Source organism: Sinocyclocheilus rhinocerous, unplaced genomic scaffold (assembly GCF_001515625.1).
Source record: "Sinocyclocheilus rhinocerous isolate Xijiao unplaced genomic scaffold, SAMN03320098_v1.1 scaffold781, whole genome shotgun sequence".
Lineage (NCBI taxonomy): Eukaryota > Metazoa > Chordata > Actinopteri > Cypriniformes > Cyprinidae > Sinocyclocheilus > Sinocyclocheilus rhinocerous.
In genome coordinates, this window is record NW_015658395.1 from 2,258,360 (window position 1) to 2,272,894 (window position 14,535).

General features: G+C 38.3%; 1 pseudogene; it reads right to left on the minus strand.

Annotated features, from left to right (window-relative positions):
• LOC107722134 (calcium-binding mitochondrial carrier protein Aralar2-like) overlaps window positions 1-14,535 on the minus strand; it is a 38,582-nt pseudogene that overhangs the window by 2,487 nt on the left and 21,560 nt on the right.

Sequence of the window (14,535 nt, forward strand, 5' to 3'; positions counted from 1 at the left end):
CCGGCACGACGACACAAAACCAATAAAACCCATTATAAACGAGGCATTTGTTGAATCCAGTGGGGACATCATTACTGATTATAATGACTTATACTGTGTTTTTACGCATTGCGTTGCGTATCGCGCCGCGTAAACATATAACCATGTCTGTATTTGTGATCGGAGAAGCGACAAACAACAAGCCTACTCTACACTGCTCAAAACTTGCGTTTGAATCGTCAGTGGCAAATTCTTTAAATATAAAAAATTTACTTACAGGATGTGAGTCAGAAGCGCCAGACTGTCCTTGCAAAGTTGGAACTGCCCTATGGGGTGCTGTGTGTACATTAATGAGGAAAAAAAATTAACTTAAATGATTTTAGCAAATGGCTGCAATATAACAAAGAGTGAAAAATTTAAGGGGGTCTGAATACTTTCCGTACCCACTGTATATATACACATACATACATACATACACACACAAAGAATAGATGTATTCTTTAACCAATATATTATTATATTGGCCATCAGTTAACAGTCATAATGAAGGTAAATATCAGTATCAGTTGGAATTTCAATAATAATGCATCCTTGGTCATATACTTTCTTTTTCACATAAAAGCTTCAGATCTGAGCTACATGACTGTATGATTTCATTTAAACTGATGTCATAAAATGTCTTAAAATACAGTCTGTATCCTAAATGGAAAGGTTTGGAAAAAGGCAAGAAACCGCTCTGTTCGTTTATTTTGTTCCACAACTTGAAAGGAAAATATTCTCGTTTTCACAATTCAGTCAGGCTGTTTATCTCCAGTACACTTTTCGATATGACAGCACGTATTTATTAAAGTGCTAACTGAGCCACATGAATAAATATATAAACAGGTATAAAAACAAATCCACACACAGATTTGTATACATACCATGTTCTTTTATATGCGCCTGTGGTTTCTGGGTTTGAAGACAGCACAGTATTCCACGGGAAAATAAGGTCATTCTGTCCTGAACTGGAACAGACTCCAGTCAAAGCAATTCTCCCCACCTCAAATCACTTGGGACACATGGAGCCATGTGGCTATGGAAGAGCATTTCTAGAAATGTCACCTCCAGGCTTCAGTGAGTCAGCTGACCCTTTCTAAATCATAAAGCGAGGGTGTTTTTCGCTTCAGCGGGAGAGATAAAGATGCCACGGCAAACAGCTTTCAGTCCAGGCGTCCAACGCTTTCTTGTGTAGTAATTAGGCCTTCCTGCTTCAGCTGTAACAAAGTGCTCATCGAAATGAGAGTCTTTGCTACAAAGCCAGCCTTCTCTAAACAGCTATTAATGAAATTTCAGGGCATCTGACATTTCAGTGCTCTTCACAATCGCACTACGTGGCCCAGAGCTTTTTTCCTAATGGAAGAATTCTAAAGAAAGTGCTACTAAACTATTTCAAAGTTTTAGGAGGTGTAAGAGTCTTACTGTCCACCGAAGTCTATGTAGAACCACCTCTGCAGGAGCTCATAGGTCACTAGAGTCACTCCAAACTGAGGCGAGGAACGAAACACGCGTGCTGAGGAAGAAAAAATACAATAAAAAGCAGTCTGTATAGATTCGACACTTATTAAAAAATACTTAGGAGATGGTTATGGAGTAGTGCCTAATACACACAATTTTTTACTCAAAAATTATGATCACCCTATTACTGATTCAAACCTGGTGCCGGAATCATGAAAAACTAAGATAAATTCTTTTCGCACTGCCTGCAGATTACCATAATTCACAAATATCTTCTTAAGAAAGAAGTTAAGAAATTTCTAATTTTCTTAACTAGAAAAAAAGTTTTCTAGTTAAGAAAACTTAACGGACACGTGCACGCGGCGGCCATTGTAAGTCCGTAAGACCGCAAGTGCACATGACGTGTTCCATTTGGGACAGGGCCTTAGAAAACAGTTAAGAAGAATTTTATTATAAAGAATGTTTTGTAAACCCGGCTGCTGTATGACTTTCTCTCAACAAAAGGTGAATTTTTATCCCAATTTTCCAAAAACAATCGCAGAAAGTCCAGAGTGGTCTATAACCGGAGATGAGGCTCTCAAGATCCAAAAACTATATATATATAAAAAAAATCATCATTAAAGAGAAACAAAAGTTGTCCATACAATGTTTGCGCTATATTTCAAGTCTTCTGAAATCAAGTGGTAGTTTTCTCTGAGGAACTAAGTGAAATTTAAAACATTATTCATTGACAAGCTTCCTCTTAACTGAAGGTTTCAAATTTAGGCTTGCATTCAATTCAAGTGTGGTGCATCAAGAAGTGTCTGATGTCAACAATGTCTCATCATTGACATCAAACCAACTGTGACAAGTGCTGACACACCATAATTGAATTCAATGAGATTTAAGAACTACAACAGAACAAAGGGCAATTTTGGTAAATTACTTTTTGTAGTCCAATGAAGAAAGAAAATCTCACAGGTTTGGAAAGTGGTAAATGATGATGAAATTCTTATTTTATTGCTGAACTGTCCCTTTAAAATATAAGGTCAACTGCAAAATCTTTTGTAGCAAAAAACATTAGCATGACTAGTCTCAGGTACGTCTACGAGATATACCTCCAGCTCCTTTACAGAAAGCACGAGGCCCTTCCTCCCGAAGAATCTTCCAGAAACAGTCAATGAGTCCATTGTACGTGGTCTGGCCTGCACGGGCAGCCACTTGTAACCGGGTCTTGATAACATCAGCAGGGGTCACCAGGGATGCGGCAGGCATGCCTAAAGAGAAGTCACACATGTCAATAAAGAGTCTGATTTGAATTCATTAGAACACTGAAGTAATGACTTCAAGGATTCAGACATCATATTTGAATATAACAGATCCATGAATATAATTTAATTCAGTTTTCAGGCCAGGATTAAAACATTAGCGTATGTAAACTCTGCGACTCCATCTATGATTAATGTACACCGTGAATTAATTCCGTCAAATAAATACCGAAAGCCTATTTTATCAAATATTATAAATATCTTATGTGGAAAGCACCATTTATCAAACGGTATGCATCCTTTTTTATTTAAAAGTCCAGACAATGCTTAATAATGAGGCTGGCATAAGCCCTGTCCCACGCTGTCCGGCACAAAGGCCACTGAGGCACCAATTCAGCTCTTAATAGCCTAAATCAGCGATAGCATTTAGCCTGAGCAGTCACACCACCGGCACACCGACTCCACCGCACGTTCAAGAGCTTTATTTTAACATCTAAATAAAATACTTCCATCTGAATAATTGCAAGCCTTGGTCTCTCTGTTGACCTGCTCTGATGGACAAAACCTTCATTATTAAGCACAAAGAACATAAAAATATCTTTAGAAAAACATTTTACATTTTAGTCCTGTCTATATCAGTGTTACTATCATTAGCAAAATCTAAAATGAAACATTTTCATGAAATTTAATTTAATGTTGTTAGCGCATTAACTTGGGCAGGCTTAAAATACTCAAATTAAAAATTAAAAAACTCTGAAATATATGAAATTAAAGATTACAGATATGGAATTAAGCCCTGTTCACACCAAGAACGATAACTATAAAGATAACAATATTAGCGTCCACACCAGCGGACAATATCGTTTATTTATTCTAAGCGCACACTCATCTGCCGCTTTAAATTCTCGCGCTCGTTATAGGAAGATCCGATTCTGATTGGGTGTCAATGTTTGTATCGTTCATCAGCTGGAAAAAATCGTTCTGAAAGTGATTCCAACAATATCGTACCTCCATGCCTTAATCGTTATAGCTGTGGTGTGGGCTCTGCTATATCTTTATCGCTATCTTTATAGTTAATCGTTCTTGGTGTGAACAGGGCTTTATAGCGAAATAAATACTACATTACAAATCTAATACATACATCCATTTCCTCAAGAACAGGCATGAGAAAGGGAAAAATCCAACTGTACTGTATGTTGGTCAATGCCCCAGAAGTCTGCCTGCCTCACCAATAATGGCACACAAACTGAGCGTGTAATTAAATTTCCCGAACTGACTGTAAATCACTAATTGCCTTGAAGCTCGAATTGCTGATAAATGGTAAACGAGTGATACATGCCATAAGAACATACCTAACCATAAAAACTTGCTTTAAACCATCTGACAGATATAAAACATTGGGGAAGACAGGAATGCTAAGCTCTCTCTGACCATGTATGGCTTTTCAATCTCATATCACGCTCAAGTCAAGAAGCAGTAAATCTTAAAAATCAAAAAGGATTAGAAATAAATATTAATTCTCTTTCACATACATTCCAAACCATACTGGCTTGGCTAAAGACGTCGTCTTTTCAACAATGTTTTCTTAAAGATGAACCACAAGAGTAAAATATTAAAAACAACATCAGATCTGGATCGTATGTTATACGTGACGAGGAAAGAGAGACTTGTAAAAATATTGCAAGTCAGATCTTGGATGTGTTGGCCTGGTCATGCCAGTATCGTAGGATCTGTTTATTGCTCCTGCAGTATGGCTACTTTGGGACTTTGAGATATTTTTTTCCTCTTTTAACACTCTCAAAGCTCAAAGCACAAACTTCCAAGCCCTATATATTAAACAGTGGAAAATATCCGACCCTTGGCAGGCGCGCTGCACTTCAAAACATAGCCTAAATCACTGAGCACTCTAATTACGGCCAACCACAATGGAGCCAGCGGTGGCAGGCGGCTACCGTAGAGTGCGTGGTGGCTTACCCGCCAGCGCCCCTGCCAGGTCCCACTCACCCGTCTTCATCAGTCAGGGCCGCCTTGGTGTGTGCATAGCAGGGGAAGTAGATGGCCGAGAAGTGGATGTCTCTCAGGAAACAGGCTTTTGCACCCTGGGGGCCGAGAAGATGGACACGTTATGTTAAAATCCAAGACGTTAATATTACACGAGGTATATTACAGAGACCTTTTTTTGAGAATTTTGAGAACCATTTGAGAACCGCAGAAGCGTCGCATTGTGAGGTATACTGGGAGTTCGGTTTATGGTGTGTTAATGTCAGCCCTGTGGAATGAGTCTGTTTTGTGCCGTTTCTGACTTGTCACTTCAAATAAACATTCGCCATGGCGTTTTTTTCTCACAAGAACGGTCGCGGAGACTATTCCTGCGTCTGTCACTGTAAACAAAGCCGTACCTTCAACGGGATTCGCTTTCCTCGTCTTTAGCGCGCTGGCGAGCAGCCAGGAGTGGAGAAACAGAGAGATTTTCCTCTCAGCAGAACGCTTTAAAGCCCGGCTGAAGTGCGCTTTAGACAGGCTTCATTAAACTCGCAAGGTTAATCTGCAGCGTGTACACAGGTAGAGCAGATAGCCGAGGTATCTCTTTCCTAAAGCGATCTTTGTGCTGTCCTGCAGGCCAGGGCACACTGCCTGCTGCGAAAGCAGATAAAAATCACCCCTGTGTCCAAAAGACCAGGCCTGGCTCATCTGCTTTGGCAGAGCCCGGAGTGCCGGAGGTGAGGGTTGCGTTAATGTGGGAACATCTGGATCCACTGGCCCTCAGTGCGCATGATAACTCGACAAAAGCACACTCGCAGGTGTGTGTGTGTGTGTGTGTGAATGTGATATGAAGTGTGTGTCTTCAGTTTGGAGCACGGGCAGGGAGTGGTGGTGGAGGCCCTGCAGCGGCAGAAGGGGAGAGGCGGGGTAATTAGGCTGAGACTCACCTGCCTCAGCCAGACGACAGGAGCAGGTTTTTTTCAAGTGACCAGTCATGTGATTTACTGATAAGTGAAGCACATTCTACTGTAATCTACTGAGTAATATCGAAACTGTACATGAGGTATTGATACTTTAAAGACAATATGGGAAACAAGGCTGGGTTTGATACAACAGATACCAATAGAAACAGCTACACTGACCGATTGAGATTTGTTATTGTGACAACAGGATTATACTGTAATATATACACACACACACACACACACACTGTTGTTCAAGGAGGTTTGGGGTCAGTATTTGTTTTTTTTTGTTTTTTTAAAGAAATCTATACTTTTTTTCAGCAAGGATGCATTAAATTGATCAGAAGTGACAGTCAAAACATTTTACAAAGATTTTTATTTCAAATAAATTCTGTTCCTTTGAACTTTCTGTTCATTCAAGAATCTTGAAAAAAAAAGTAATCTTCCACAAAAATATTAAGGAGAAAAACTTATTCCAATATTGATAATAATAATAATAAAAAAAGCACCAAATTAGAATATTTGAATGGTTTCTGAAGGATCACGTGTCACTGAAGACTGGAGTAATGGTTGTTGACAATTCAATTTTAAATTGTAATATTTCATAATATCACAGTTTCAAATGCAGTCTTGGTGACAATTAGCCCAAAAAAAATTTGTTACTGACCCCAAACTTTTGAATATATATATATTTACATGCTTTGACATATTGAGCCATGAAGTGGGTTTGAGTCCACCTTGTGTCATATACACATTACACACACAAACTTTTTTTTTTTTTTAAAGCATTTAGACTTTAGGTTCTCCTCTCTTTCCCATTATTTCCTGTCCTCTCTACTGTCTCTAAGTAGTGAACATTCAGTTATTATTACAGCATAAACCAACATAAAGTGTCTACATGTAATTAGCACTGCGCATAACACCTACGCAGAGGTGAACACGCCTCATTCATCTCTCTCCAGCTGTCCATAAAATGTCAGAGAACGCAGCCACTGGATGAGATACGACCCAACGCCATCATGGCAGTCCCCACAAACGTTGTTTACACCAAAACACTCGCTCTCCGCAACCTCCTGCTCTCCAAGCCTCAGGAATGCAGTCCTGCATCCCTGCTCAGATGCATTTGGCAGCAGCAGAATAACTGGAGATCTTCTCCTGCAGCGCTGCTGAGCCTCATGGGGAAAACAGGACACAAAAGCAGCACTCAGGGAGCCGCTGGGTATTCACGGTTCTGAGAGGCTGATGCTACCTGGTCCGACTGCTACAGCAGACCGCAGGGGGTGGATTGAGGCCTGATAGTGTGTGTGGGTGGGTATGTATGAGACTTGCTGGAGAATGTGGAGCATGACTGAGGCACTCAGGGATATAAGAGGGAGTGCAGGGAGTCAGTCCACAGGTGGGAGGCGCTAGAGAGCTGAGGATGCTCTTCTAGGTCTTTAGTGTGGTACAAGGTGGGTCAGACTGTATTTTGAAGGGATACTGGAGGGAGATGTTAATTATATAAACACTTATATACAAATATACAAACACTATAATAAATGTAATAAAAAGGCTTAGTTCTGCATAATTTTAGGATAGGTAGTATGCACATAGACATTAAGATTAAGCATGCAAATTTTTTGGCATTTATTGCTCATGACCCCTTAATATTTATAGAGAAAAACATGAAAATAAACATAAACATCAATATAAATATCATTTTTAAATGTTTTTGAACAATTTTTCTTATGCTCACCGAGGCTACATTTATTTGATCAAAAATAGTAATATTGTGTAATTTATTTTAAAAAGTTGTTTTCTATTTCAATATATTTTCAAATGAGCTGAATTTTTGACTGCCATCCAGTCTTTAGTGTCAAATGATCCTCTAGAAATCATTCAAATATGATAATTTGGTGCTCAAGAAACATTTCCTATTATTATCAATGTTAAAAACAGTTGTGCTGCTTAATCTTTTTGTGGAAAACATTTTTTGACATTTATTGCTCATGACCCCTTAATATTTATAGAGAAAAACATGAAAATAAACAAACATCAATATAAATATCATTTTTAAATGTTTTTGAACAATTTTTCTTATGCTCACCGAGGCTACATTTATTTGATCAAAAATAGTAATATTGTGTAATTTATTTTAAAAAGTTGTTTTCTATTTCAATATATTTTCAAATGAGCTGAATTTTTGACTGCCATCCAGTCTTTAGTGTCAAATGATCCTCTAGAAATCATTCAAATATGATAATTTGGTGCTCAAGAAACATTTCCTATTATTATCAATGTTAAAAACAGTTGTGCTGCTTAATCTTTTTGTGGAAAATATGTCACATTTTTTTCAGGATTCTTGATGAATAGAAAGTTTAAAAGAACAGCATTTATTTGAAATAGCGTTATATATTGAATAACATTACATATGTCTTCATTGTCACTTTAGATCAATTTGATGCATCCTTGCTGAATAAAAGTATTCATTTCATTTGAACTTTCTGATTTTCTTAAATTCTTAAAATAAATATAAATAGCTAATAAATGCAATGAATACTGAATTTCGCCATATGCTGACAATTTGCATGAAAACACTCCTGCAACAGTTTTATATGGGGTAATATTTCCCAATACTCTTATATTGTTTTATTACATAGGCAAAAGTATATACCATTGAAGTACATACTGTACTTTAAGCACCTAATTATGTGAATTAGGTTTCAGGTTGTTTTGTGTGAATGTGACATACCTTGTACAGACCAAAGAAACCCAGTCACGGATGACAGAGAGAGCGCTGACGTGTGGCCCTGTGGTGATTTCTCCTGCCACCTGCAGTCGGATCTTCACAATATCCAGAGGGTTTGTGAAGATCACCTGAGATCCCCCAGCCTGAAGATCAACAACACAAGCATACAGGTTTTCACAGAGCTTCATGAACAATCATGTTTGTGAGTGAGAAGGGTTAATGTTAAAGAAAATGTTTGCTGAACGTAAGTACAGATCACCTGAGATAAGTTTGTTACTGTTGTAAATACGTTCTGATGAACTCAAAGTGAAAAAACTAAAATGACAAGAGGGAAGTAACATGATATTCATGTCCTAAGAGGACAATGCTTTAAACCAGGACCTATGATTGTGCTATTGTCACTCTTTGTAGGAGGAGGAGGTTATACCTGCCAAAGACAGACGGTGCCTGAAACATCACACAGAACGCAGGCCCCTGGGGGCCTCTCAAAAAAACAACCTCATGTCTCCAACCTTGTACTTGTGAGGCAGATAAAATCATCTGCAGGTTGGAACAGGTTCCTCCGAGCTCTTTGAAACGGTTCGGCTTTGACGTGACGGCATCTGAGGCTGCAACAGAAGCATTTAAACATGTCTCGCCAAAGAGGCTGGCCGCTTGCCGCCTCCGTGCCCTATCTTTCCTGTTGCTCCTAGTTACTGAGGCTGCACGCAGAAAAACAGAGCAGTGTAATTAGATGGAAATCAGTTTCCATGGATTTCTTCTCCTTCCCTCAGCCCTTCTTTTGAATACAGAAGGGCCTTACTGTTTGTTTGTTGTTGATTTTATTCCTCTATTCTTTCAGAGATATTAACGTACGCAGTCTTACGGGAATCTGGTAAATTGGTCTCGAATCTCACAAGTGTGCGCATTTAAAAATCCCATTGAGTACGAGGTAGCATATTTAAAAATAAAGATCATTATCATCTCATTGAAGGTGCACTTTAAATAGGATGGACCACAATGACCCGCACTTTCCTTCCAGAGGAAAGTACAGCTCAGACATGCAGAAAGGGGTTCCTACCTTTCAGAACTCACAGCTCCGACTTAATAGTTGGCACATTTCATGAATATGGTTAATTTTGGTGTCCAATTAATTTTTTTTTTGTTTTTAAGTATTAGAGGCACAAACCCATGGGTTTAGAAATGTTAGATAAACTATTATCTATAATGATCCATAAAATAAGCCTCCTGTACTGAATCTAATAATTAAAATCTTTCATTTTCATCACAGTGAAAAAACAGGTTTGAATTTCATATACTAAAAACTTAATGTTTAGCTGACTTGCACACAACCCTGTCACAGAAAAAAAATTCACCAATTAAAAAATGAATATAATATTCCTTTAATTTGTGACACCCAAATGGTAACATTATTTGGATCTTTTCTACAGCATAATGAGAAGATTATATTGATAAATAATCACATCTCATATTCTCAATTTTTACACAAATTGTAGTGTTGATTGCATAAAGCTCACTCCTAAACCCTGTTACTCAAATTATGTAGGAGAAAATTCCCCCCAATTTTTTATTTTTTTGATTAATTGTGGGAAACAGTTCTCAAAAGCAAAAGTTGTCTATTTAATTTTTGTTTAATTAATGTTTATTGCTAGAAAAATTGCCAAATTCCACAAGTCACAAATCAACATTTTCTGAAGGTTAAGCACTTCCTTTCACTGAACAATTATAAAAAAAAAAAAAAAAGTAGTTACGAGTTTCACATCCTATTTCGTACCCTATTCATGGAAAATGCCACTTATTTATGTGGAAAGTAATCTTTTATAGTTAATTATGGCATCAGGGCCGAAAGCAATCTTTTTTTCCTCCTTGTTTAGGCAAGGAACAATGCACTAAGGAGAGGGCCAGGCTATTAGCCGCATTAATTGGGTACTAATCGGATATTTAAAAAGTTACACATAGAGAACAAGCAAAAAGCAAACAAGAACATCGGTTATAGGGAGACAACAGATCAATCACCTCTGGAGGTGAGGCAGTTTAAAGAGCGGGAAGCACGCGCTGCAACGTGACTGCAAGAAATGCGATTTGAGTGCAGAGTGAGCCAGCGTCGGCTTGATAATTCGGTGGTAATTACAAGGCAAGGTAAACCCCAGAGGCACTGAGAGCGTGTGTGCGTGTTTGAGGGGGGGAAGATACCTAATATACTCTCTACTGGCGAGATGAGCGCAACTGAAGGCCGAGCACGTAAGCATCACACACACACAAAATGCTACAGTCTTCTAAAAACAATAGCTCACCGCCAGACACAAACATTAGACTCCCTTCATTAATACTTGTTCACATTCCTCGCACTTAAATGGGATTAAACAAGCGTTTTCGTGTAGAAATGAGACCACTGCGATAAAAAAAGTTTCGCAACAGACGACTAACAAACCATTACGAATGCTGAGAAACAACGGACAAGCTAAATTACACAGCTTTACGACTCACACCGCAAATGAACAAAGCGTCACTGTATGCACGCCACGGTTTTTCCCCGCTCTCTACAGCACTTTACGTTGGCTAAGCGAGTATTTTGAGTAACCCAGCCCTCAAATGAAGGCCAGCAACAACCAGATAAGAATCCGGCCAACTCCTCGGCCAGCGAAGCGTGCTGTTCTTACCAAATGATCAACTCTTGGCAACTGTCAAGGGCCTAATTCAGAGGCTGCAATGTGAGAAGAGACGAGCTTGAAACGTAAAAAAAAAAACTTTAAATTTTAATCACCGCAGTTCCATAACCCTCACCATCTCTTGCTTTTCCCCCTCTCGTTTTCTATGATTTTTACTCTCCTCCCTCAGACAGGAACATTCACGTTGTGCAAATCAGCAGTCTAGTCTTTCCCCTCTCAAACAAAATAAATAGATTTGATTTGCCGTGGCTGCGGTGTCAATAAACGCGGCTTTGAGCGAGCGGCACGTGTACAGGCGTGAGAAAGAGAGCGGATCCTGCCAGGCCAAACATCGGGGATTCAGGCCGGGATGAAAGGAGCTGTCAGAGAAATCAGAAGAGGAAAAACACATCTCCGTGGCACAAGCTCCCTTTCTGAGCTGACTTCATCTGCAACCAACCTGATGTTTCCGTAGCCATCTCTTTTCAAATCTCAGAGCCGAGATCTTGTGGGCTAAATGCACTCATGTTGGTATAATCGACACTCGCAATCATCTAAGAGTCTGTGACACTTTTAAATGGAAACCCACATGTGCAGAAATGTTTTAGTGATCACTGTCATATGAAAGAGGGTCTTTCAGGGCAGACTTGAAGAAGCAGGGTCTGGTTTTGACAGGTCTCAGGTACGACACAAACAGGAAGGCTACTGCTTTCTGAAATCCGAACTGAAGGTATTCGCTTTCACACAGTTCAGACAAGAATGAACTGAAGCATATGTAAACGATGTATTAATAATGTCAGTTTCACCTTTACGCTTCTAATGAAAAGGGTAAGTGATTCCCTGTTAATGCTTGTGAGGGGCAGCAGCAGACTATGATTTAGAGGTGGGATGACAGAGGAGAAGTGTTTTATACATGTTTTCAAACACTGATGGGGCTGAAGTGTCTTTTCAATCACCTCACAAAAGGAGAGAAGTGTTCCCTCAGGCCAAGGCTTAGACCTCAAAGCCCACTGACATTCAAAACTAAACTCCTTATTGTCAGTGTACTGTTACTGCGCGATGTATGGATTATATGTTTGCGTATCAAAGAATAAAGCTACTCACACATCCGCCAGCCAAGATTTCAGCAGGTATAGGAACGCTGCCGTCTTTTTGCATAGTCTTTCCTCTCACAAAGTCATTCGCCTGTGGAAAAAAAACAATGTAGCATCAGATATCTATAGTTTCTTGGAGGAAGAGAACTTCATGGCAGATTTTTTTTTTTAGATTTAGATTTAGCACCTACAGAAATCTGCAAAATGTTCTGCAAATTTTTTCAGAATTCAAATGCCTCTTGCATGTTGTACTGGGATTGTTTTAGCACCCAATTCACTTAAAAAAATGTGCAAAAGTAACGTCATTTAAATGGGCACATCTATAGCAGTCTGCACTATACAGTAGTGCCCATTTAAACTGGATTGCAGGTTGTCAGTGAATAAGACTGTGATAAGTGATACGTTTTTTGTGCATTCCTAAGATTTTCCTATCGTAGCCTATTTGTGCCTCAGAATAAAAATAAAAAACAACTGTGAGACAGTCACAATTACAAGAAATTGTCATTATTGTGATATACTGAAATCACAGTTGTAATATATAAAATCACAGCACAATTTTGATTTATAAAGTTGCAGTTTTTAAATATAAAGTGCCAACTGTGCGAAAATCACAACTGTGAAAAATGATGTTGCAATTTTTATATGAAGTTGCAATTTTGAGATACAAAGTCAACTGGTGAGATTTCAAGTCAGGATTTTGAGCTATATACTGTAGTTGCCATTTTTAGATCTAAAGTTGAAATTTTGGAATATAAAGTGGCAATTGTATCACAACTGTGAGATATCAGGTCAGAATTTTGAGATATAAAGTCTGATATATAAATATAGATATATATTAAGTTGCAATTTTGAGTTATAAAGTGAGATATAAAAAGTCAACATTTTGAGATATAGTTACAATTTTGGATAAAAAGCCGCAATTATGAGATATAAATTCACAAGTGTAAAATATAAAGTCATAATTCCAAGAAAGAAAAAAAAATCACATTTGTGATATAAAGCTGCAAATATGACACAAAGAAGCCACTGTTAGATACAAAGTCGTGATTGTGAGATTAAAAGCCACAATTGTGGGAAATAAAGTATAAGTGAGCCTGCTGATGCCCAAGTCAAGAATGCAAGAATGCACACTGCTTTGACAGGGGATCCAACAGAAAACAGATTCACTTCTTTTTCAAGGGGCTAAGGCGAGGCACTGAAGTCAGGCAGCAAGCGGGTGGGAGAAACAGAGGGGTGTATTTCTGAGGAGTTAAGGGCTTTGGTTTTAAGAGGCCACGCTGATGTGGTGAAGGCAGAGCACTTACTGTAAGCTTTATGGCTTTCTCGGGAGCCACTCCCAGAAGCTGCGGTACGAGGCCTATAATTAGAAAACAAGTTGATTAAAAAAGACAGGGGTAAGGGAAGCACGACTTTCCTCAATATAAAAGCTGCAGTGCTGCCTCCAATTCCATATCATCCACACACTAATGAACACTATTGATGTGGAGTGTTTAAATATTGGAAACTTAACAGTACTACAAACTCCTTTTCCCTTTAAAAACAGCCTTAACCAAAGTTTACACAGCCCTCAATTACAACGCAGATTTTTGGCTTAGACAAAAATAAACGAAATAATCTGATTTAAAATTGATGACACACCCCCGGCAGTAACAAACAAGCGCAGTAATGTGGGCATAGTATACGAGTGTAAATAGGCCACACAGCTAGATGAATACAAACATTTCCTGCATGCAATGCCTACAGAGTGCATTCGTGTTTATATACAAGCAGATGAATTAGAAAAAAATATTTTTCAAACTTAATCATCTGTTGCAATTCCCGTAAACAATTATTGTTCTTGCATGCTGCTGATTGTTTTGTGTTTGCCAGGATAGTGACATCATCGGCTGTTGTCTTTACCAATTTCTATACATCTACTTCGTCAATAAACAATCAGTGTGACTTTGTCTTGAATAATAGTAAATATGCCCTGCATTAAGGGATCTGATAAGAAAAGCTGAAAAAAATATGCTAAAGATTGTTTAGAATAAAAATAAAATATAATGAAATATAAAATATATTTTTTTTTTTTCTTTTTACCTACAATTAAAGTTTAACCTAATTATCAAACATAACTCTTTTTTTTTTTGCATTCAAAATCATGTGGCTCAATAATCTGCCATTTCACATCAAGATAGAATGGGAATGGCAATTGTGTACTAAATGTACACTAAACTTTGTGTTGGTCTTTAAAGTATTTTTATGCATTTTCTAAAAGCCTGGACTGCCCACTTCCTTGTTTAAAAACTAAACTATTTATATGTAAAACAAAAGCACTTAGTGCTCACTTCAAATATAGTGCTCTCTGTCATAAAGCACTGATATGCTCGCCTAAAACGAGAACTGATTTTTCATACC